The 26,336-nt window shown below is 40.4% G+C and overlaps 1 pseudogene; it reads right to left on the bottom strand.

Annotated features, from left to right (window-relative positions):
* Positions 1–982: 982 nt before the first annotated feature.
* On the bottom strand, positions 983–7,628 carry LOC112626848 (annotated as a pseudogene).
* Between the last annotated feature and the right edge of the window lie 18,708 nt (positions 7,629–26,336).

Raw genomic sequence — 26,336 nt, 5'->3', positions numbered from 1 at the left:
CAATTTCCATGAGAACAGGCTTAGCGAACGAATTCTTGAAGGGAAAGATGTAACTGTGTGAGATTACTTAACAGAACACTACGTAGTTTCTCAGAAAGCTTCTTTCCAGTTTTCATCCGAGGATACTTCCTTTTTCACCATAGCCCACAATGGGCTTCCAAATCTCACTTTGCAAATTCCACAAGAACAGTCTTAGTCAAAGGCTTGTTGAGGGGAAAGCTGTAACTTTGTGAGATGATTTCACAGAACACAAAGAAGTTTCTCAGAAAGCTTCTTTCTCTTTGTTATCGGAGGATATTTCCTTTGGCCCCATAGTCTTCAAAAGGATCCGAAATATCAGTTCTCAGATTCCATGGAAATAATGCTAGCATACAGATCCACGAAATACAGCTGTAAATCTGTTAGTGGAAGTCACACATCACAAAGCAGTTCCTCAGAAAGCTGCTTTCCACTTTTTCTCTGAGGATATTTCCTTTTTGACCACAGCCCTCTATGGGCTTCCAAATATCACTTTGCAAACTCCACAAGAACAGGCTTAGCGAACGGCTTATTGAAGGGAAAGCTGTAACTCTGTGAGATGAATTAACAGAACACTAAGCAGTTTCTTAGAAAGCTTCTTTCCAGTTTTCATCTGAGGATATTTCCTATTTCACCATAGCCCTCCATGCGCTTCCAAATATCACTTTGCAAATTCCACAAGAAGATTGATAGCGAAAGGCTTCCATAGAGGAATGTTGTAAGTCTGTGACATGATTTCACAGAACACAAAGAAGTTTCTCAGAAAGGTTCTTTCTCTTTGTTATTGGAGGATATTTCCTATGGTCCTATAGTCTTCAAAGGGATACGAAATATCAGTTCTGAGATTCCACAGAAATAAGGCTAGCAAACAGATCCACGAAATACAGCTGTAACTCTGTGAGTGGAAGTCACACATCACAAAGCAGTTTCGCAGAAAGCTTCTTTCCAGTTTTACTCTGAGGATATTTTCTTTTTCACCATAGCCCTCTATGGGCTTGCAAATATCACATTGCAAATTCCACAAGAACAGGCTTAGCGAACGGCTTCTTGAGGGGAAAGCTGTAACCCTGTGAGATGAATTAACAGAACACTAAGCCGTTTCTCAGAAAGCTTCTTTCCAGTTTTCATCTGAGGATATTTCCTTTTTCACCACAGCCCTCTATGGGCTTCCAAATATCACTTTGCAAATTCCACAAGAACTGCCTTAGCGAAAGGCTTCTGGAGGTGAAAGCTGTATCTCTGTGAGATGACTTCACAAAACACAAAGAAGTTTCTCAGAAAGCTTCTTTCTCTTTGTTATCGGAGGATATTTCCTTTGGCCCCATAGTCTTCAACGGGATCCGAAATATCAGTTCTCAGATTCCACAGAAATAAGGCTAGCAAACAGATGCTCGAAATACAGCTGTAACTCTGTGAGTGGTAGTCACACATCTCAAAGCAGTTTCCCAGAAAGCTTCTTCCCAGTTTTTCCCTGAGGATATTTTCTTTTTCACCGTAGCCCTCTATGGGATTGCAAATATCATTTTGCATATTCCACAAGAACAGGGTTAGCGAACGGCTTCTTGAGGGGAAAGGTGTAACTCTGTGAGATGAAATAACAGAACACTAAGCAGTTTCTCAGAAATCTTCTTTCCAGTTTTCATCTCAGGATATTTTCTTTTTCACAATAGACCTCTAGGGGCTTCCAAATATCAATTTGCAAATTACAAAAGAACAGGCTTAGAGAACGGCTTATTGAAGGGAAAGTTGTAATTCTCTGAGGTGAATTTAGAGAACACTAAGCAGTTTCTCAGAAAGCTTCTTTCCAGTTTTCATCTGAGGATATTTCCTTTTTCACCATAGCTCTCATTGAGCTTTCAAATATCACTTTGCAAATTCTACAAGAACAGCCTTCACGAAAGGCTTCTTAAGGGGAAAGCTGTAACTCTGTGAGATGATTTCACAGAACACAAAGAAGTTTCTCAGAAATCTTCTTTCTCTTTGTTATCGGAGGATATATCCTTTGGCCCTGTAGTCTTCAAAGGGATCTGAAATATCATTTCTCATATTCCACAGAAATAAGGCTAGCAAACAGCTCTACTAAATACAGCTGTAACTCTGTGAGTGGAAGTCACACATCAAAAAGTAGTTTCTCAGCAAGCTTCTTTCCAGTTTTCATCTGAGGATATTTCCTTTTTCACCATAGCCCTCCATGGGCTTTTAAATATCACGTTGCAAATTCCACAAGAACAGTCTTAGCGAAAGGCTTCTTGACGGGAAAGCTGTAACTCTCTGACATGATTTCACAGAAGACAAAGAAGTTTCTCAGAAAGCTTCTTTCTCTTTGTTATCGGAGGATGTTTCCTTAGGCCCTGTAGTCTTCAAAGGCATCTGAAATATCAGTTCTCAGATTCCACAGAAATCAGGCTAGCAAACAGATCCACGACATACAGATGTAATTTTGTGAGTGGAAGTCACACATCGCAAAGCAGTTTCTCAGAAAGCTTCTTTCCAGTTTTTCTCTGAGGATATTTTCTTTTACACCATAGCCCTCTAAGCGCTTCCAAATATCACTTTGCAAATTCCACAAGAACAGACTTAGCCAACGTCTTCTTGAGGGGAAAGCTGCAATTCGTGAGATGAATTAACAGAACACTAAGCAGTTTCTCAGAAAGCTTCTTTCCAGTTTTCATATGGGGATATTTCCTTTTTCAACATAGCCCTGCATGGGCTTCCAAATATCACTTTGAATATTCCACAAGAACAATCTTAGTGAAAGGCTTCTTGAGGAGAAAGCTGTAACTCTGTAAGATGACTTCACAGAACACAAAGAAGTTTCTCAGAAAGCTTCTTTCTCTTTGTTATCGGAGGATATTTTCTTTGGCCCCATAGTCTTCAAAGGTTACAAAATATCAGTTCTCAGATTCCACAGAAATAAGGCCAGCAAACAGCTCCACGAAATACAGCTGTAACTCTGTGAGTGGAAATCACACATCACAAAGCAGTTTCTCAGAAAGCTTTTTTACAGGTTTTCTCTGAGGATATTTTTTTTTCACCATAGCCCTCTATGGGCTTTCAAATATCACTTTGTAAATTCCACAAGAACAGGCTTAGCGAACGTCTACTTGAGGGGAAAGCTGTAACCCTGTGAGATGAATTAACAGAACACTAAGCTGTTTCTCAGAAAGCTTCTTTCCAGTTTTCATCTGAGGATATTTCCATTTTCAACTCAGCCCTCCATGGGCTTCCAAATATTACGTTGCAAATTCCACAAGAACAGTATTACCGAAAGTCTTCTTGAAGGGAAAGCTGTAACTCTGTGAGACGATTTCACAGAACACAAAGAAGTGTCTCAGAAAGATTCTTTCTCCTTGATATCAGAGTATATTGCCTTTGGCCCTACACTCTTCAAAGGGATCCGAAATATCAGTTCTCAGATTCCACAGAAATGAGGCTAGCAAACAGATCCACGAAATACAGATGTAACTCCGGGAGTTAAAGTCACACATCACAAAGGAGTTTCTCAGAAAGCTTGTTTCCAAATTTTCTCTGAGGTAATTTTCTTTTTCACGATAGCCCTCTATGGGCTTCCAAATATCTCTTTGCAAATTCCACAAGAACAGGCTAAGGCAACGGTTTCTTCAGGGGAAAGCTGTAATTCTGTGTGATGAATTAAGAAAAATCTAAGCAGTTTCTCAGAAACCTTCTTTCCAGTTTTCTTCTGATTATATTTCCTTTTTCAACCTAGCCCTCCATGGGCTTCCAAATATCACTTTGCAAATTCCACAAAAACAGTCTTAGCGAAAGGCTTCTTCAGGGGAAAGCTGTAACTCTGTGAGATGATTTCACAGAACACAAAGAAGTTTCTCAGAAACCTTCTTTCTCTTGGTTATCGGAGGATATTTCCTTTAGCCCTATAGTCTCCGAAGGGATCCTAATTATCAGTTCTCATATTCCACAGAAATAAGGCTAGCAAAGAGATCCACGAAATACAGATGTAACTCTGTGAGAGGAAGTCACACATCACAAAGCAGTTTCTCAGAAAGCTTCTTTCCAGTTTTTCTCTGAGGATATTTTCTTTTTCACCATAGCCCTGTATGGGCTTCCAAATATCACTTTGCAAATTCCACAAGAACAGGCTTAGCGAACGGCTTCTTGAGAGGAAAGCTGTAACTCTGTGAGATGAATTAACAGAACACTAAGCAGTTTCTCAGAAAGCTTCTTTCCATGTTTCCTCTGAGAATATTTTCTTTTTCACCATAGCCCTCTATGGGCTTCAAAATAATTCTTTCCAAATTCCACAAGAACAGGCTTAGCGAACGGCTTCTTGAAGGGAAAGCTGTAACCCTGTGACATGAATTAACAGAACACTAAGTCGTTTCTCAGAAAGTTTCTTTCCAGTTTTCATCTGAGGATATTTCCTTTTTCACCATAGCCCTCCATGGTCTTCAATATATCACTTTGCAAATTCCACAAGAACAGTCTTAGCGAAAGTCTTGTTGAGGCGAAAGCTGTAACGCTGTGAGATGATTTCACAGAACACACAGAAGTGTCTCAGAAAGCTTCTTTCTCTTGGTTACTGGAAGGTATTTCCTTTGGCCCTGTAGTCTTCAAAGGTATCGGAAATATCAGTTCTCAGATTCCATAGAAATAGTGCTAGCAAACACATCCACGAAATACAGCTGTAACTCTGTGAGTGGAAGTCACAGATGACAAAGCAGTTTCTCAGAAAACTTCTTTCCAGTTTTTCTCTGAGGATATTTTCTTTTCACCATAGCCCTCTAAGGCCTTCCAAATATCACTTTGCAAATTCCACAAGAAAAGGCTTAGAGAACAATTTCTTGAGAGGAAAGCTGTAACCCTGTGAGATGAATTAACAGAATACTAAGCAGTTTCTCAGAAAGCTTCTTTCTAGTTTTCATCTGAGGGTATTTCCTTTTTCACCAGAGCCCTCCATGGCCTTCCAAACATCAGCTTGCAAATTCCACAAGAAAAGTCTTAGCGAAAGGCTTCTTGAGGGGAAAGCTGTAACTCTGTGAGATGATTTCACAGAACACAAAGAAGTTTCTCAGAAAGATTCTTTCCCTTGGTTATCGGAAGATATTTCCTTTGGCCCTATAGTCTTCAAAGTGATCCGAAATATCTGTTCTCAGATTGCACAGAAATAAGGCTAGGAAAGAGATCCACGAAATACAGCTGTTGCTCTGTGAGTGGAAGTCACACATCACAAAGCATTTTCTCAGAAAGCTTCTTTCCTGTTTTCTCCGTGGATATTTTCTTTTTCTCCATAGCCCTCTATGGGCTTCCAAATATCACTTCGCAAATTCCACATGAACAGGCTTGGCGTAAGGCTTCTTGAGAGCCATGGCGTAACTCTGTGAGATGATTTTACGGAACACAAAGAAGTTTCTCAGACAGCTTCTTACTCTTGGTTTTCCGAAGATATTTCCTTTGGCCCCATAGTCTTCAAAGGGATTCGAAATATCAGTTCTCAGATTCCACAGAAATAAGGATAGCAAAGCGATCCATGAAATACAGCTGCAACTCTGTGAGTGGAAGTCACACATCACAGAGCAGTTTCTCAGAAAGCTTCTTTCCAGTTTTTCTCTGGGGATATTTTCTTCTTCACCATAGCCCTGAATGGGCTTCCAAATATCACTTTGCAAATTCCACAAGAACAGGCTTAGCGAAGGGCTTCTTGAGGTGAAAGCTGTAACGCTGTGAGATGAATTAACAGAACACTAAGCAGTTTCTCAGAAGGCTTCTTTCCGGTTTTCATCTGAGGATATTTCCTTTTTCACCATAGCCCTATATGGGCTTCCATATATCACTTTGCCATTTCCACAAGAATAGTCTTAGCGAAAGGCTTCTTGAGGGCAAAGGTGTAACTGTGTGAGATGATTTCACAGAACACAAAGAAGTTTCTCTGAAAGCTTCTTTCTCTTTGTTATCGGAGGATATTTTCTTTGGCGCTATAGTCTTCAAAGGGATCCGAAATATCAGTTCTTAGATTCCACAGAAATAAGGCTAGCAAACAGATCCACGAAATACAGCTATAAGTCGCTGAGTGGGAGTCACACATCACAAAGCAGTTTCTCAGAAAGCTTCTTTCCAGTTTTTTCTGAGGATATTTTCTTTTTCTCCATAGACCTCTATGGGCTTCCAAATATCACTTTGCAAATTCAACCTGAACAGGCTTAGCATAAGGCTTCTTGAAGGCAAAGTTGTAGCTATGTGAGATGATTTCACAGAACACAAAGAAGTTTCTCAGAAAGCTTCTTTCTCTTTATTTTCCGAAGATATTTCCTTTGGCCCTTGACTCTTCAAGGGATCCGAAATATCAGTTCTAAGATTCCACAGAAATAAGGCTATAAACAGATCCACGAAATACAGCTGTAACTCTGTGAGTGGAAGTCACACATCAGAAATGAGTTTCTCAGAAAGTTTCCTTCCAGTTTTTCTCTGAGGATATTTTCTTTTTCACCATAGCCCTCTATGGGCTTCCAAATATCACTTTGCAAATTCCACAGGAACAGGCTTAGCGAACGGCTTCTTTAGGGGAAAGCTGTAACTCTGTGAGATGAATTAACAGAACACTAAACAATTTCTCAGAAAGCTTCTTTCCAGTTTTCATCAGAGGCTATTTCCTTTTTCACCATAGCCCTCCATGGGATTCCATATATCACTTTCCAAATTCCCAAAGAAAAGACTTAGGGAAAGGCTTCTTGAAGAGATAGCTGTAACACTGTGATATGATTTCACAGAAGACAAAGAAGTTTCTCAGAAAGCTTCTTTCTCTTGGTTATCGGAAGATATTTCCTTTGGCCCTATAGTCTTCAAAGGGATCAGAAATATCTCTTCTGAGATTCCACAGAAATAAGGCTAGCAAAGAGATCCACGAAATGCAGCTGTTACTCTGTGAGTGGAAGTCACACATCACAAAGCAGTTTCTGAGAAAGCTTCTTTCCTGTTTCCTCTGAGGATATTTTCTTTTTCTCCATAGCCCTCTATGGGCTTCAATATATCACTTTGCAAATTCCACAAGAACAGTCTTAGCGAAAGGCTTCTTGAGGGGAAAGCTGTATTTCTGTGAGATGATTTCACAGAACACAAAGAAGTTTCTCAGAAAGCTTCTTTCTCTTGATTATCGGAGGATATTTTCTTTGGCCCTATAGTCTTCAAAGGGATCCGAAATATCAGTTCTCAGATTTCACAGAAATAAGGCTAGCAAACAGATCCACGAAATACAGCTGTAACTCTGTGAGTGGAAGTCACACATTACAAAGCAGTTTCTCAGAAAGCTTCTTTTCAGTATTTCTCTGAGGATATTTACTTTTTCACCATAGCCCTCTATGGGCTTCTAAATATCACTTTGCAAATTCCACAAGAACAGGCTTAGCGAACGGTTTCTTGAGGGGAAAGCTGTAACTCTGTGAGATGAATTAACAGAACACTAAGCAGTTTCTCAGAAAGCTTCTTTCCAGTTTTCATCTGAGGATATTTCCTTTTTCACCGTAGCCATCCATGGGCTTCCATATATCACTTTGCAAATTCCACAAGAACAGGCTTAGCAAAAGGCTTCTTGAGGGGAAAGCTGTAACTCTGTGAGATGATTTCACAGAACACAAAGAAGTTTCCCAGAAAACTTCTTTCTCTTGGTTATCGGAGGATATTTCCTTTGGCCCTATAGTCTTCAAAGGGATCCAAATTATCAATTCCTAGATTCCACAGAATTAAGGGTAGTAAACAGATCCACGAAATACAGCCTTAACTCTGTGATTGGAAGTCACACATCACAAAGCAGTTTCTCAGAAAGCTTCTTTCCAGTTTTTCTGAGGATATTTTCGTTTTCACCCTAGCCCTCTATGGGCTTCCAAATATCACTTTGCAAATGCCAGAAGAACAGGCTTAGCGAACGGCTTCTTGAGGGTAAAGCTATATCTCTGTGAGGTGAATTAAGAGAACACTAAGGCCGGGCACGGTGGCTCAAGCCTGTAATCCCAGCACTTTGGGAGGCCGAGACGGGCGGATCACGAGGTCAGGAGATCGAGACCATCCTGGCTAACAGGGTGAAACCCCGTCTCTATTAGGAAATACAAAAAACTAGCCGGGCGAGGTGGCGGGCCCCTGTAGTCCCAGCTACTCGGGAGGCTGAGGCAGGAGAATGGCATGAACCCGGGAGGCGGAGCTTGCAGTGAGCTGAGATCTGGCCACTTCACACCAGCCTGGGCGATAGAGCGAGACTCCGTGTCAAAAAAAAAAAAAAAAAAAAAAAGAGAACACTAAGCAGTTTCTAAGAAAGCTTCTTTCCAGTTTTCATCTGAGGATATTTCCTTTTTCAAAATAGCCCTCCATTTGCTTCCAAATATCAGGTTGCAAATTCCACAAGAACAGTCTTAGCGAAAGGCTTCTTGAAGGGAAAGATGTAACTCTGTGAGATGATATCACAGAACACAAAGAAGTTTCTCAGAAATCTTCTTTCTCTTTCTTATCGGAGAATATTTCCTTTGGCCCCATAGCCTTCCAAGGGATCGGAAATATCAGTTCTCAGATTCCACAGAAATAAGGCCAGAAAAGAGATCCACGAAATACAAATGTAACTCTGTGAGTGGAAGTCACACATGACAAAGCAGTTTCTCAGAAAGCTTCTTCACAGTTTTTCTCTGAGGATATTTTCTTTTTCACCATAGCCCTCTATGGGCTTCCAAATATCACTTTGCAAATTCCATAAGAACAGGCTTAGAGAAGGGCTTCTTGAGGGGAAAGCTGTAACGCTCTGAGATGAATTAACAGAACACTAAGCAGTTTCTCAGAAAGCTTCTTTCCAGTTTTCATCTGAGGATATTTCCATTTTCACCATAGCCCGATATCTGCTTCCACATATCACCTTGCCAGTTCCACAAGAACAGTCTTTGGGAAAGGCTTCTTGAGGGAAAAAGTGTAACTCTGTGAGATGATTTCACAGAACAAAAAGAAGTTTCTCTGAAAGCTGCTTTCTCTTTGTTATCGGAGGATATTTCCTTTGGCCCTATGGTCTTCAAAGGGATCTGAAATATCAGTTCTCAGATTCCACAGAAATAAGGCTAGCAAACAGATCCACGAAATACAGCTGTAACTGTGTGAGTGGAAGTCACACATCACAAAGCAGTTTCTCAGAAAGCTTCTTTCCAGTTTTTCTCTGAGGATATTTTCTTTTTCACCATAGCCCTGTATGGGCTTCCAAATATCACTTTGCAAATTCCTCAAGAACAGGCTTAGCGAACGGCTTCTTGAGGGGAAAGATGTAACTCTGTGAGATGAATTAACAGAACACTAAGCAGTTTCTCAGAAAGCTTCTTTCCAGTTTTCATCTGAGGATATTTCCTTTTTCACCATAACCCTCCATGGGCTTCCAAATATCACGTTGCAAATTCCACAAGAACAGGCTTAGCCTAGGCTTCTTGAGTTGAAAGCTGTACCTCTGTGAGATGAATTGACGGAACACTAAGCAGTTTCTCAGAAATCTTCTTTCCAGTTTTCATCTGAGGATATTTCCTTTTTCACCATAGCCCTCCATTTTCTTCCATATATCACTTTGCAAATTCCACAAGAAGAGTCTTAGCGAAAGGCTTCTTGAGGGGAAAGCTGTAACTCTGTGAGATGATTTCACAGAACACAAAGAAGTTTCTCAGAAAGCTTCTTTCTCTTGGTTATCAGAGGATATTTCCTTTGGCCCCATAGCCTTTCAAGGGATCGGAAATATCAGTTCACAGGTTCCACAGAAATAAGGCTAGCAATGAGATCCACATAATACAGTTGTATCTCTGTCAGTGGAAGTCACACATGACAAAACAGTTTCTCAGAAAGCTTCTTCCCAGTTTTTCATTGAGGATATTTTCTTTTTCACCATAGCCCTCTATGGGCTTCCAAATATCTCTTTGCAAATTCCACAAGAACAGGCTTAGCGAAGGGCTTCTTGACGGGAAAGCTATAACGCTGTGAGATGAATTAATAGAACACTAAGCAGTTTCTCAGAAAGCTTCTTTCCGGTTTTCATCAGAGGATATTTCCTTTTTCACCATAGCCCTATATCTGCTTCCATATATCACTTTGCCAATTCCACAAGAACAGTCTTTGCGAAAGGCTTCTTGAGGGTAAAGGTGTAACTTTGTAAGATGATTTCACAGAACACAAAGAAGTTTCTCTGAAAGCTTCTTTCTCTTTGTTATCGGAGGATATTTCCTTTTTCCCTATAGCCTTCAAAGGGATCCGAAATATCAGTTCTCAGATTCCAAAGAAATAAGGCTAGCAAACAGATCCACGAAATACAGCTCTAACTGTGTGAGTGGAAGTCACACATCACAAAGCAGTTTCTCAGAAATCTTCTTTCCACTTTTTCTCTGAGGATATTTTCTTTTTCACCGTAGCCCTGTATGGGCTTCCAAATATCACTTTGCAAATTCCTCAAGAACATGATTAGCGAACGGCTTCCTGAGGGGAAAGATGTAACTCTGTGAGATGAATTAACAGAAACCTAAGCAGTTTCTCAGAAAGCTTCTTTTCAGTTTCCATCTGAGGATATTTCGTTTTTCACCATAGCCCTCCATGGGCTTCCAAATATCACGTTGCAAATTGCACAAGAACAGGCTTAGCCTAGTCTTCTTGAGTTGAAAGCTGCACCTCTGAGAGATGAATCAACGGAACAGTAAGCAGTTTCTTAGAAATCTTCTTTCCAGTTTTCATATGAGGATATTTCCTTTTTCACCATAAGCCTCCATTTTCTTCCATATATCACTTTGGAAATTCCACAAGAAGATTCTTAGCGAAAGGCTTCTTGAGGGGCAAGCTGTAACTCTGTGAGATGATTTCACAGAACACAAAGAAGTTCTCAGAAAGCTTCCTTCTCTTTGTTATTGGAGGATATTTCCTTTCGCCCTATACTGTTCAAAGGGATCCGAAATATCAGTTCTCAGATTCCACAGAAATAAGGCTAGCAAACAGATCCACAAAATACAGCTGTAACTCTGTGAGTGGAAGTCACACAACACAAAGCAGTTTCTCTGAAATCTTCTTTCCATTTTTTCTCTGATTATATTTTCTTTTTCACCAGAGCCCTCTAGGGGCTTCCAAATATCACTTTGCAAATTCCTCAAGAACAGGCTTAGCGAACGGCTTCTTGAGGGGAAAGCTGTAACTCTGTGAGATGAATTAACAGAACACTAACCAGTGTCTCAGAAAGCTTCTTTCCAGTTTTCATCTGAGGATATTTCCTTTTTCACCATAGCCCTCCATGGACTTCCATATATCACTTTGCAAATTCCACAAGAACAGTCTTAGCGAAAGGCTTCTTGAGGTTAAAGCTGTAACTCTGTGAGATGATTTCACGGAACACAAAGAAGTTTCTCAGAAAGCTTCTTTCTCTTGGTTGTCGGAGGATATTTTCTTTGGCCCTATAGTCTTCAAAGGGATCCGAAATATCTGTTCTCAGATTCCACAGAAATAAGGCTAGCAATCAGATCCACGAAATACAGCTGTAACTGTGTGAGTGGAAGTCACACATCACAAAGCAGTTTCTCAGAAATCTCCTTTCAGTTTTTCTCTGAGGATATTTTCTTTTTCACCCTAGCCCTATATGGGCTTCCAAATATCACTTTGCAAATTCCTCAAGAACAGGGTTAGCAAATGGCTTCTTGAGGGGAAAGATGTAACTCTGTGAGATGAATTAACAGAACACTAAGCAGTTATTCAGAAAGCTTCCTTCCAGTTTTCATCTGAGGATATTTCCTTTTTCACCATAGCCCTCCATGGGCTTCGAAATATCACGTTGCAAATTCCACAAGAACAGGCTTAGCCTAGGCTTCTTGAGTTGAAAGCTGTACCTCTGTGAGATGAATTAACGGAACACTAAGCAGTTTCTCAGAAATCTTCTTTCCAGTTTTCATCTGAGGATATTTCCTTTTTCACCGTAGCCTTCCATTGTCTTCCATATATCATTTTGCAAATTCCACAAGAAGAGTCTTAGCCATAGGCTTCTTGAGGGAAAGCTGTAACTCTGTGAGATGATTTCACAGAACACAAAGAAGTTCTCAGAAAGCTTCTTTCTCTTTGTTTTTGGAGGATATTTCCTTTGGCCCTATACTGTTCCAAGGGATCCGAAATATCAGTTCTCAGATTCCACAGAAACAAGGCTAGGAAACAGGTCCACAAAATGCAGCTGTAACTCTGTGAGTGGAAGTCACACAACACAAAGCAGTTTCTCCGAAATCTTCTTTCCAGTTTTTCTCTGAGGATGTTTTCTTTTTCACCATAGCCCTCTAGGGGCTTCCAAATATCACTTTGCAAATTCCTCAAGAACAGGCTTAACGAACGGCTTCTTGATGGGAAAGATGTAATTCTGTGAAATGAATTAACAGAACCCTAAGCAGTTTCTCAGAAAGCTTCTTTCCAGTTTTCATCGGAGGATATTTCCTTTTTCACCATAGCCCTCCATGGGATTCCAAATATCACGTTGCAAATTCCACAAGAACAGTCTTTGCAAAGGTTCTTGAGGGGGAAGCTGTAACTCTGTGAGAAGATTTCACAGAACACAAAAAGTGTCTGGGAAGGCTTCTTTCTCTTTGTTATCGGAGGATATTTCCTTTGGCGCTATAGTCAACAAAGGGATCCGAAATATCAGTTCTCAGATTCCACAGAAATAAGGCTAGCAAACAGATACACGAAATACTGCTGTAACTCTGTGAGTGGAAGTCACACATCACAAAGCAGTTTCTCAGAAAGCTTCTTTCCAGTTTTTCTCTGAGGATACTTTCTTTTTCACCATAGCCCTTTAGGGGCTTCCAAATATCACTTTGCAAATTCCACAAGAACAGGCTTAGCGAACGGTTTCTTGAGGGGAAAGCTGTAACTCTGTGAGATGAATTAACAGAACACTAAGCAGTTTCTCAGAAAGCTTCTTTCCAGTTTTGTCTGAGGATATTTTCTTTTTCTCCGTAGCCCTCAATGGGCTTCCAAATATCACTTTGCAAATTCCACATGAACATGCTTAGCGTAAGGCTTCTTCAGGGCAAAGGTGTAACTCTGTGAGATGATTTCACAGAACACAAAGAAGTTGCTCAGACAGATTTTTACCCTTGGTATTCCGAACATATTTCCTTTGGCCCTATAGTCTTCAATGGGATCCGAAATATCAGTTCTCAGATCCAACAGAAATAAGGGTAGCACACAGATCCACGAAATACTGCTGTAAATCTGTGAGTTGATGTCACACATCACGAAGCAGTTTCTCAGAAAGCTTCTTTGAGTTTTTCTCTGAGGATATTTCCTTTTTCACCATAGTCCTCCATGGCATTCCAAATATCACTTTGAAAATTCCACAAGAACAGGCTTAGCGAACGGTTTCTTGAGAGGAAATCTGTAACTCTGTGCGATGAATTAACAGAACACTAAGCAGTTTCTCGGAAAGCTTCTTTCCAGTTTTCATCTGAGGATATTTCATTTTTCACCATAGCCCTTCACGGGCTTCAAAATATCACATTGCCTATTCCACAAGAACAGCCTTAGCGAAAGGCTTCTTGAGGGGAAAGCAGTAACTCTGTGAGATGATTTCACAGAACACAAAGAAGTGTCTCAGAAAGCTTCTTTCTCTTTGTTATCCTAGGATATTTGCTTTGGCGCTATAGTCTTCAAAGGGATCCGAAATATCAATTCTTAGATTCCACAGAAATAAGGCTAGCAAACAGATCCAGGAAATACAGCTGTAAGTCTGTGAGTGTAAGTCACATATCACAAAGCAGTTTCTCAGAAAGCTTCCTTCCAGTTTACTCTGAGGATATTTTCTTTCTCTCCGTAGCCCTCTATTTGCTTCCAAATATCACTTTGCAAATTCCACATGAACAGGCTTAGCGTAAGGCTTCTTCAGGGCAAAGGTGTAACTCTGTGTGATGATTTCACAGAACACAAAGTAGTTGCTCAGAAAGCTTTTTACTCTTGGTTTTCCGAAGGTATTTCCTTTGGCCCTATTGTCTTCAATGGGATCCGAATTATCAGTTCTCAGATTCCACAGAAATAACAGTAGCAAACAGATCCACGCAATACAGCTGTAACTCTGTGAGTGGAAGTCACACATCACCAATCAGTTTCTCAGAAAGTTTCATTCCAGTTTTTCTCTGAGGATATTTTCTTTTTCACCATAGCCCTCTATGGGCTTCCAAATATCACTTTGCAAATTCCACAAGAAGATGTTAGCGAAAGGATTCTTGAAGGGAAAGCTGTAACTCTGTGAGATGAATTAACAGAACACTAGGCAGTTTCTCAGAAAACTTCTTTCCAGTTTTCATCTGAGGATATTTCCTTTTTCACCATAGCCCTTCATGGGCTTCCAAGTATCACTTTGCAAATTCCAGAAGAACAGTCTTAGCGAAAGTCTTCCTGAGGGGAAAGATGTAACTCTGTGAGATGATTTCACAGAGCACAAAGAAGTTTCTCAGAAAGCTTCTTTCTCTTGGTTATCGGAGGATATTTCCTTTGGCCCTATAGTCTACAACGGGATCTGAAATATCCGTTCTCAAATTCCACAGAAATAAGGCTATCAAACAGATCCACGAAATACAGCTGTAACTCTGTGAGTGGAAGTGGCACATCACAAAGCAGTTTCTCAGAAATCTTCTTTCCGGTCTTTCTCTGAGGATATTTTCTTTTTCACCATAGCCTTCTGTGGGCTTCCAAACAATAAATTGCAAGTTCCACAAGAACAGGTTTAGCGAACGGCTTCTTGAGGGGAAAGCTGTAACTCTGTGAAATGAATTAACAGAACACTAAGCAGTTTCTCAGAATGCCTCTTTCCAGTTTTTCTCTGAGGATAATTACTTTTCCACCATAGCCCTCCATGGGCTTCCATATATCACTTTGCGAATTACAGAAAAACAGTCTTAGCGAAAGGCTTCTTGAGGGGAAAGCTGTAACTCTGTGAGACGATTTCACAGAACACAAAGAAGTTTCTCAGAAAGCTTCTTTCTCTTGGTTTTCAGGGGATATTTCCTTTGGCCCTATAGTCTTCAAAGATATCTGAAATATCCGTTCTCAGATTCCACAGAAATAAGGCTAGCAAACAGATTCGTGAAATACAGCTGTTACTCTGTTAGTGGAAGTCACACATGACAGAGCAGTTTCTCAGAAAGATTCTTTCGAGTTTTTCTCTGAGAATATTTTCTTTTTCACCCTAGCCTTCTATGGGCTTCCAAATATCACTTTGCAGATTCCACAAGAACAGGCTTACGGAACGGCTTCTTGAGTGGAATGCTCTAAATCTGTGAGATGAATTAAGAGAACACTAAGTAGTTTCTCAGAAAGCTTCTTTCCAGTTTTCATCTCAGGATATTTCCATTTTCACCATAGCCCTCCATGGGCTTCCAAATATCACTTTCCAAATTCCACAAGAAGAGTCTTAGCGAAAGCCTTCTTGAGGGGAAAGCTGTAACTCTGTGAGATGAATTAAGAGAAAACTAAGCAGTTACTCAGTAAGCTTCTTTCTCTTGGTTATCGGAAGATATTTCCTTTGGCCCTACTGTCTTCAAAGGGATCCGAAATATCAGTTCTTAGATTCCACAGTAATAAGGCTAGCAAACGGATCCACGAAATACACATGTAACTCTATGAATGCAAATCACACATCACAAAGCAGTTTCTCAGAAAGCTTCTTTCCTGTTTTCCTCAGGGGATATTTTCTTTTTCACCACAGTCCTCTATGGGCTACCAAATATCACTTTGCAAATTCCACAAGAACAGGCTTAGCGAACGGCTTCTTGAGGGGAAAGCTGTAACCCTGTTAGATGAATTAACAGAACACTAAGCAGTTTCTCAGACAGCTTCTTTCACTTTGTTATTGGAGGATATTAAGTTTGGCCCTGGACTCTTCAAAGGGATCCGAAATATCAGTTCTGAGATTCCACTGAAATAAGGCTAGGAAACAGATCCACGAAATCCAGCTGTAACTCTGTGAATGCAAGTCACACATCACAAAGCAGTTTCTCAAAAGTTTCTTTCCAGTTTTCCACTGAGGATATTTTCTTTTCCACCACAGCCCTCTATGGGCTACCAAATATCACTTTGCAAATTCCACAAGAACAGGCTTAGCGAACGGCTTCTTGACGGGAAAGCTGTAACTCTGTGAGATGTATTAAGAGAACACAAAGCAGTTTCTCAGAAACCTTCTTTCCAGTTTTCATGTCAGGATATTTCCATTTTCACCATAGCCCGCCATGGGCTTCCAAATATCACGTTGCAAATTCCACAACAACAGTCTTGGCGAAAGGCTTCTTGAGGAGAAGGCTGTAACTCTGTGAGATGATTTCACAGAACAGAAAGAAGTTTCTCAGAAAGGTCCTTTCTCTTTGTTAACGGAGGACATTCCCTTTGGCCCTATAGTATTGATTGACATCTGAAATATCGGTTATCAAATTCCACAGAAATAAGGCTAGCAAACAGATCCATGAAATACAGCTGTTACTCTCTGAGTGGAAGTCACACATGACAAAGCAGTTTCTCAGAAAGCCTTTTTCCAGTTTTTCTCCGAGGATATTACCTTTTTCACCGTAGCCCTCCATGGGTTTCCAAATATCACTTTGCAAATTTCACAAGGACAGTCTTAGTGAAAGGCTTCTTGAGGTGAAAGCTGTAACTCTGTGAGATTATTTCACAGAAAACAAAGAAGTTTCACAGAAAGCTTTTTTCTCTTGGTTATTGAAGGATATTTCTATGGCCCTATAGTCTTCAAAGGGACCTGAAATATCAGTTCTCAGATCCCACAGAAATAAGGCTAGCAAACAGATCCACGAAATACAGCTGTAACACTGTGAGTGGAAGTCACACAGCATAAGGCAGTTTCTCAGAAAACTTCTTTGCAGTTTTTCTCTGAGGATATTTTCTTTTTCACCATAGCCCTCTAAGGGCTTCGAAATATCTCTTTGCAAATTCCACAACAACAGGCTTAGCGAACGGCTTCTTGAGGTTAAACATGTAACACTGTGGGATGAATTAACAGAACACAAAGTAGTTTCTCAGAAAGCTTCTTTCCAGTTTTCATCTGAAGATATTTCCTTTTTCAACATAGCCCTCCACGGGCTTTCGAATATCACGCTGCAAATTCCAAAAGAATAGTCTTAGCGAAAGGCTTCTTGAGGGGAAAGCTGTAACTCTGTGAGGTGTCTTCAAAGAACACAAAGCAGTTTCTCAGAAAGCGTCTTTCTCTTTGTTATCGGAGGACATTTCTTTTGACCTTATACTCTTCAAAGGGATCCGAAATACCTGTTCTCAAATTCCACAGAAATAAGGCTAGCAAACAGATCCACGAAATACAGCTGTAACTCTTTGAGTGGTAGTCACACATCACAAAGCAGTTTCTCAGTAAGCTTCTTTCCACTTTTTCTCTGAGGATATTTTCTTTTTCACCATAGCCCTCTATGGGCTTCCCAATATCACTTTGGAAATTGCACAAGAACAGGCTTAGCGAACGGTTTCTTGAGGGGAAAGCTGTAACTCTGTGAGATGAATTAACATAACACTAAGCAGTTTCTCGGAAAGCTTCTTTCCAGTTTTCATCTGAGGATATTTCCTTTTTCACCATAGCCCTTCATGGGTTTCCAAATATCCCTTTGCAAATTCCACAAAAATAGTCTTAGCAAAAGGATTCTTGAGGGGAAAGCTGTAAACTCTGTGAGATGAATTAAGAGAACACTAAGCAGTTTTCAAAAAGGTTCTTCCCAGTTCTCATCTGAGAATATTTCCTTTTTCACCATAACCCTCCATCGGCTTCCAAATATCACTTTGCAAATTCCACAAGAACAGTTTAGCGAAAGGCTTCTTGAGGGGAAATCTGTAACTCTGTGAGATGATTCCACAGAACACAAAGAAGTTTCTCAGAAAGCTTCTTTCTCTTTGTTCTCGGAGGATATTTCCTTTGGCCCTATAGTCTTCAAAGGGATCTGAAATATCAGGTCTCAGATTCCACAGAAGTAAGGCTAGCAAACAGATACACGAAATACAGATGTAATTTTGTGACTGGAAGTCATACATCACAAAGCAGTTTCTCAGAAAGTTTCTTTGCAGTGTTTCTCTGAGGATATTTTCTTTTTCACCATAGCCCTCTTTGGGCTTCCTTTAATCACTTTGCCAATTCCACAAGAACAGGCTTAGTGAACGGCTTCTTGAGGGGGAAGTTGTAACTCTGTGAGATGAATTAACAGAACACTAAGCAGTTTCTCAAAAGGCTTCTTTCCAGATTTCATCTGAGGATATTTCCTTTTTCACCGTAGCCCTCTAAGGGCATCGAAATATCACTTTGCCAATTCCACAAGAACAGGCTTAGCGAAAGGCTTCTTGAGGGGAAAGCTGGAACTCTCTGAGACGATTTCACAGAACACAAAGAAGTTTCTCAGGAAGCTTCTTTCTCTTTGTTATCGGAGGATATTTCCTTTGACCCTATAGTCTTCAAAGGGATCCGAAATATCATTTCTTAGATTCCACAGAAATAAGGCCGGCAAACAGATCCACGAAATACAGATGTAACTCTGTGTGTGGAAGTCACATATCACAAAGCAGTTTCTCAGAAAGCTTCTTTCTAGTTTTTCTCTGAGGATATTTTCTTTTTCACCGTAGCCCTCTCTGGGCTTCCAAATATCACTTTGCAATTCCACAAAAACAGGCTTAGCGAACGGGTTCTTGAGGGGAAAGCTGTAACTCTGTCAACTGATTTCAAAGAACAGAAAGAAGTTTCCCAGAAAGCTTCTTTCTCTTTTGTTTCAGAGGATATTTCCTTTGGCCCTATAGACTTCAAAGGGATCCGAAATATCAGTTCTCAGATTCCACAGAAATAAGGGTAGCAAACAGATCCACGAAATGCAGATGTAACTCTGTGAGTGGAAGTCACACATCACAAAGCAGTTTCTCAGAAAGCTTCTTTCCAGTTTTTCTCTGAGGATATTTTCTTTTTCAACGTAGCCTTCTATGAGCTTCCAAATATCACTTTGACAATTCAACAAGAACAGGCCTAGCGAACGGCTTCTTGAGGGGAAAGTTGTAAGTTTGTGTGATGAATTAAGAGAACACTAAGCAGTTTCTCAGAAAGCATCTTTCCAGATTTCATCTGAGTGTATTTCCTTTTTCACCGTATCCCATTATGGGCATCGAAATATAACTTGCCAATTCCACAAGAACAGGCTTAGCGAAAGGCTTCTTGAGGGGAAAGCTGTAACTCTGTCAGATGATTTCACAGAACACAAAGAAGTTTCTCAAAAAGCTTCTTTCTCTTTGTTATCGGAGGATATTTCCTTTGGCCCTACAGTCTTCAAGGGGATCCGAAATATCAGGTCTCAGATTCCACAGAAGGAAGGCTAGTAAACAGATCCACGAAATAGAGATGTAACTCTGTGAGTGGAAGTCACACATCACAAAGCAGTTTCTCAGAAAGCTTCTTTCCAGTGTTTCTCTGAGGATATTTTCTTTTTCACTATTGCCCTCTTTGTGCTTCCAAATATCACTTTGCCAATTCCACAAAAACTGTCTTAGCGAAAGGCTTCTTGAGGGGAAAGCTGTAACTCTGTGAGATGAATTAACAGAACACTTAGCAGTTTCTCACAAAGTTTCTTCAGAGATTTCACCTGAGCATATTTCCTTTTTCACCGTGGCCCTCTATGGGCATGGAAATATCACTTTGCCACTTCCACAAGAACAGGCATAGCGAAAGGCTTCTTGAGGGGAAAGCTGTATCTCTGTGACATGATTTCACAGAACACGAAGAAGTTTCTCAGAAAGCTTCTTTCTCTTAGTTATCGGAGGATATTTCCTTTGGCTCTAGAGCCTTCAAAGGGATCCGAAATATCAGTTCTCAGATTCCACAGAAATAAGGCTAGCAAACAGATCCACGAAATTGAGATGTAACTCTGTGTGTGGAAGTCACATATCCCAAAGCAGTTTCTCACAAAGCTTCTTTCCAGTATTTCTCTGAGGATATTTTGTTTTTCACCATAGCCCTCTATGGGCTTCCAAATACCACTTTGCGAACTCCACAAAACCAGGCTTAGCGAACCGCTTCTTGAGGGGAAAGCTGTAACTCTGTGAGATGAATTAACAGAACACTAAGCAGTTTCTCAGAAAACTTCCTTCCAGAGTTCATCTGAGGATATTTCCTTTTTCACCTTAGCCCTCTATGGGCATCGAAATATCAGTTTGCCAATTCACCAAGAACAGGCTTAGCGAAAGGCTTCTTGAGGGGAAAGCTGTAACTCTTTGAGATAATTTCACAGAACACAAAGAAGTTTCTCAGAAAGCTTCTTTCTCTTTGTTTTCAGAGGATATTTCCTTTAGCCCTATAGTCTTCAAAGAGATCCGAAATATCAGCTCTCAGATTCCACAGAAATAAGGCTAGCAAACAGATCCACGAAATACAGATGTAACTCTGTGAGTGGAAGTCGCACATCACAAACCAGTTTCTCAGAAAGCTTCTTTCCAGTTTTTCTCTGAGGATATTTTTTTTTTCACCATAGCCCTCTAAGGGCTTCCAAATATCACTTTTAAATTCCACAAGAACACGCTTAGCGAACGGCTTCTTGAGGGGAAAACTGTAACTCTGTGAGACGAATTAAGAGAACACTAAGCAGTTTCTCAGAAAGCTTCTTTCCAGATTTCATCTGAGCATATTTCCTTTTTCACCATAGTCCTCTATGGGCATCGAAATATCACTTTCCCAATTCCACAAGAACAGGCTTAGCGAAAGGCTTCTTGAATGGGAAAGCTGTAACTCTGTGAGGTGATTCCACAGAACACAAAGAAGTTTCCCAGAAAGCTTCTTTCTCTTTGTTATCGGAGGATATTTCCTTTGGCCCTAGAGCCTTCAAAGGGATCCGAATATCAGTTCTCAGATTCCACAGAAATAAGGCTAGCAAATAGATCCACGAAATACAGTTGAAACTGTGTGAGTGGAAGTCACATATCAAAAAGCAATTGCTCAGAAAGCTTCTTTCCTGTTTTCATCTGAGGATATTTTCTTTTTCACCATAGAAATCTATGGGCTTCCAAATATCACTTTGCCACTTCCACAAGAACAGGTTTAGCGAACGGCTTCTTGAGGGCAAACTGTAACTCTGTGAGCTGAATTAACAGAACACTTAGCAGTTTCGCAGAAAGCTTCATTCCAGATGTCATCTGGGGATATTTCCTTATTCACTGAAGCCCTCTATGGGCATCGAAATATCACTTTGCCAATTCCACAAGAACAGGCTTAGCGAAAGGATTCTTACGCAGAAAGCTGTAACTCTGTGAGATGATTTCACAGAAAACAAAGAAGTTTCCCAAAAAGCTTCTTTCTCTTTGTTATTGGAGGATATTTCCTTTGGCCGAAAAGACTTCAAAGGGATGCGAAATACCAGTTATCGGATTCCACAGAAATAAGGCTAGCAAACAGATCCACGAAATACAGATGTAACTCTGTGAGTGGAATTCACACATCACAAAGCAGTTTCTCAGAAAGCTTCTTTCCAATTTTTCTCTGAGGATATTTTCTTTTTCACCACACCCCTCTACAGGCTTCCAAATATCACTTTGCCAATTCCAAAATAACAGGCTTAGCGAACCGCTTGTTGAAGGGAAAGCTGTAACTCTGTGAGATGAATTAACAGAACACTAAGCAGTTTCTCAGAAAGCTTCTTTCCAGATTTCATCTGAGGAGACTTCGTTTTTCAATGTAGCCCTCTATGGGCATCGAAATATCACTTTGCCAATTCCACAAGAACAGGCTTAGCGAAAGGCTTCTTGAGGGTAAAGCTGTAACTCTGTGAGATGATTTCACAGAATACAAAGAAGTTTCTCAGAAAGCTTCTTTCTCCTTGTTATCGGAGGATATTTCCTTTGGCCCTATATTCTTCAAAGGGATCCGAAATATCAGTTCTCAGATTCCACATAAATAAGGCTAGCAAACAGATCCACGAAATACAGATGTAACTCTGTGGGTGGAAGTCACACATCACAAAGCAGTTTCTCAGAAAGCTTCTTTCCAGTTTTTCTCTGAGGATATTTTCTTTTTCACCATAGCCCTCTATGGGCTTCCAAATATCACTTTGCCAATTCCACAAGAACAGGCTTAGCGAACGGCTTCTTGAGAGGAAAACTCTAAATCTGTGAGATGAATTCACAGAAAACTAAGCAGTTTCTCAGAAAGCTTCTTTCCAGTTTTCATCTGAGCATATTTCCTTTTTCACCACAGCCCTCTATGGGCATCGAAATATCACTTTGGCAATTCAACAAGAACAGGCTTAGTGAACGGCTTCTTGAGGGGAAACCTGTAACTCTGTGATATGAATTAACAGAACACTAAGCAGATTCTCAGAAAGCTTCTTTCCAGATTTCATCTCAGCATATTTCCTTTTTCACCACAGCCCTCTATGGACATCGAAATATCACGTTGCCAATTCCAAAAGAACAGGCTTAGCAAAAGGCTTATTGAGGGGAAAGCTGTAATTCTGTGAGATGATTTCACAGAACACAAAGGAATTTCTCAGAAAGCTTCTTTCTCTTTGTGTTCGGAGGATATTCTCTTTGGACCTATAGTCTTCAAAGGCATCCGAAATATCCGTTCCCACATTCCACAGAAATAACGCTAGCGAACAGAATCACGAAATACAGATGTAACTCTGTGAGTGGAAGTCACACATCACAAAGCATTTTCTCAGAAAGCTTCTTTCCAGTTTTTCTCTGAGGATATTTTCTTTTTCACCATTGCCCTCTTTGGGCTTCCAAATATCACTTTGCCAATTCCCCAAGAACAGGCTTAGCGAACGGCTTCTTGAGGGCAAAGCTGTAACTCTGTGTGATGAATTAACAGAATACTAAGCAGTTTCTCACAAAGCTTCTTTCCAGATTTCATCTGAGGATACTTCCTTTTTCACCGTAGCCCACTATGGGAATCGAAATACCACTTTGCCAGTTCCACAAGAACAGGCTTAGCGAAAGGATTCTTAAGCGGAAAGATGTAACTCTGTGAGATGATTTCACAGAACACAAAGAAGTTTCTCAAAAAGCTTCTTTCTCTTTGTTATCGGAGGATATTTCCTTTGGCCGAATAGTTTTAAAAGGGATCCGAAATACCAGTTATCGGATTCCACAGTAATAAGGCTAGCTAACAGATCCACGAAATACAGATGTAACTCTGTGAGTGGAAGTCACACATCACAAAGCAGTTTCTCAGAAAGCTTCTTTCCAGTTTTTATCTGAGGATAATTTCTTTTTCACGATACCCCTCTACGGGCTTCCAAATATCATTTTGCCAATTCCAAAAGAACAGGCTTAGCGAACCGCTTGGTGAGGGGAAAGCTGTAACTCTGTGAGATGAATTAACAGAACACTAAGCAGTTTCTCAGAAAGCTTCTTTCCAGATTTCATATGAGGACCCTTCCTTTTTCACCGTAGCCCTCTATGGGCATCGAAATATCACTTTGCCAATTCCACAAGAATAGGGTTAGGGAAACGCTTCTGGAGGGGAAAGCTGTAACTCTGTGAGATGATTTCACAGAACACAAAGAAGTTTCTCAGAAAGCTTCTTTCTCCTTGTTATCGGAGGATATTTCCTTTGGCCGAATATTCTTCAAAGGGATCCGAAATATCAGTTCTCAGATTCCACAGAAATAAGGCTAGGAAAGAGATCCACGAAATACAGATGTAACACTGTGAGTAGAAGTCACATATCACAAAGCAGTTTCTCAGAAAGCTTCTTTCCAGTTTTTCTCTGAGGATATTTTCTTTTTCACCATTGCCCTCTTTGGGCTTCCAAATATCACTTTCCAAATTCCACAAGAAGAGGCTGAACGAACGGATTCTTCAGGGGAAAGTTGTAACACTGTGAGATGAATTCACAGAACACTAAGAGGTTACTCAGAAAGCTTCTTTCCAATTTCATGTGAGGATATTTCCTTTTTCACCGTANATATCAGTTCTCAGATTCCACAGGAATAAAGCTAGCAAACACATCCACGAAACACAGATGTAACTCTGTGAGTGGAATTCACACATCATAAGGCAGTTTCTCAGAAAGCTTCCTTCCAGTTTCTCTCTGAGGATATTTTCTTTTTCACCATAGCCCTCTATGGGCTTCCAAATATCCCTTTGCAAATTCCACAAGAACAGGCTTAGCGAACGGCTTCTTGAGGGGAAAGCTGTAACTCTCTGAGATGAATTCACAGAAGATTAAGCGGTTTCTCAGAAAGCTTCTTTCCAGATTATATCAGAGGATATTTCCGTTTTCACCGTAGCCCTCTATGTGCATCGAAATATCACTTTGCAAATTCCACAAGAACAGGGTTAGCGAACCGCTTCTTGAGCCGAAAGCTGTCACTATGTGAGATGCATTCACAGAACACTAAGAAGTTTCTCAGAAAGCTTCTTTCCAGATTACATCTGAGGATATTTCCTTTTTCACCGCATCCGTCTATGGGCATCGAAATATCACTTTGTAAATTCCACAAGAACAGTCTTAGGGAAAGGCTTCTTGATGGGAAAGCTGTACCTCTGTGAGATGATTCACAGAACACAAAGAAGTTTCTGAGAAAGCTTCTTTCTCTTTGTTATCGAAGGATAATTCCTTTGGCCCTATAGTCTTCAAAGGGATCCGAAATATCAGTTCTCAGATTCCACAGAAATAAGGCTAGCAAACAGATCCACGAAATACAGATGTAACTCTGTGAGTGGAAGTCACATATCACAAAGCAGTTTCTCAGAAAGCCTCTTTCCAGTTTTTCGGTGATGATATTTTCTTTTTCACCATAGCCCTCTATGGGCTTCCAAATATCACTTTGCAAATTCTACAAGAACAGGCTTAGCGAACGGCTTCTTCAGGGGAAAGTTGTAACTCTGTAGATGATTCACAGAACACAAAGAAGTTTCTCAGAAAGCTTCTTTCTCTTTGTTATCGGAGGATATTTCCTTTGGCCCGATAGTCTTCAAAGGTATCCGAAACATCAGTGGTCAGATTCCACAGAAATAAGGCTAGCAAACAGATCCACGAAAGATACATGTAACTCTGTGAGTGAAAGTCACCCATCACAAAGCAGTTGCTCTGAAAACTTCTTTCCAGTTTTCCTCTGAGGATATTTTCTTTTTCACCACAGCCCTCCATGGCCTTCCAAATGTCACTTTGCAAATTCCACAAGAACAGGCTTAGCGAACCGCTTCTTGAGGGGAAAGCTGTAACTCTGTGAAAAGCATTCACAGAACACTAAGCAGTTTCTCAGAAAGCTTCTTTCCAGATTTCATCTGAGGATATTTCCGTTTTCACTGTAGCCCTCTAAGGGCATGGAAATATCACTTTGCAAATTCCACAAGAACCGGCTTAGCGAAAGGCATCTTGACTGGAAGCTGTAAGTCTGTGAGATGATTTCACAGAACACAAAGAAGTTTCTCAGAAAGCTTCTTTCTCTTTGTTATCTGAGGATATTTCCTTTGACCGTATAGTCTTCAAAGGGATCCGAAACATCAGGTGTCAGATTCCACAGAAATAAGGCTAGCAAAGAGATCCAGAAAAGACAGATGTAAGTCTGTGAGTGGAAGTCACACATCACCAGGCAGTTTCTCAGAAAGCTTCTTTACAGTTTTTCGCTGAGGATATTATCTTTTTCACCATAGCCCACTATGGGCTTCAAAATATCACTTTGCCAATTCCACAAGAACTGTCTCAGCGAAAGGCTTTTTGAGGGGAAAGCTGTAATTCTGTGAGATGCATTCATAGAACACTAATCAGTTTGTCAGAAAGCTTCTTTCCATATTTCATCTGAGGATATTTCGTTTTTCACCGTAACCCTCTATGGGCATCCTAATATCACTTTAAAAATTCCACAAGAACAGGCTTAACGACAGGAATATTGAGGGGAAAGCTGTAACTCTGTGAGATGATTTCACAGAACACAAACAAGTTTCTCAGACAGCTTCTTTCTCTTTGTTATCAGAGGATATTTCCTTTGGCCGTATAGTCTTCAAAGGGATCCGAAACATCAGTTGTCAGATTCCACAGAAATAAGGCTAGGACACAGATCCATGAAACACAGATTAACTCTGTGAGTGGAAGTCACACATCACAAAGCAGTTTCTCAGAAAGCTTCTTTCCAGTTTTTCTCTGAGGATGATTTCTTTTTCACCATAGCCCTCTATGGGCTTCCAAATATCACTTTGAAAATTCCACAAGAAGAGGCTTAGCGAAAGGCCTCTTGAGGGAAAAGGTGTAACTCTGTGAGATGAATTCACAGAACACTAAGCAGTTTCTCAGAAAGCTTCTTTCCAGATTTCATCTGAGGATATTTCCTTTTTCACCGTAGCCCTCTATGGGC

This window comes from Theropithecus gelada, chromosome 1, assembly GCF_003255815.1.
Source record: "Theropithecus gelada isolate Dixy chromosome 1, Tgel_1.0, whole genome shotgun sequence".
In the NCBI taxonomy this organism is placed as follows: domain Eukaryota; kingdom Metazoa; phylum Chordata; class Mammalia; order Primates; family Cercopithecidae; genus Theropithecus; species Theropithecus gelada.
This window is presented reverse-complemented; position numbering and strand designations above follow the sequence as displayed.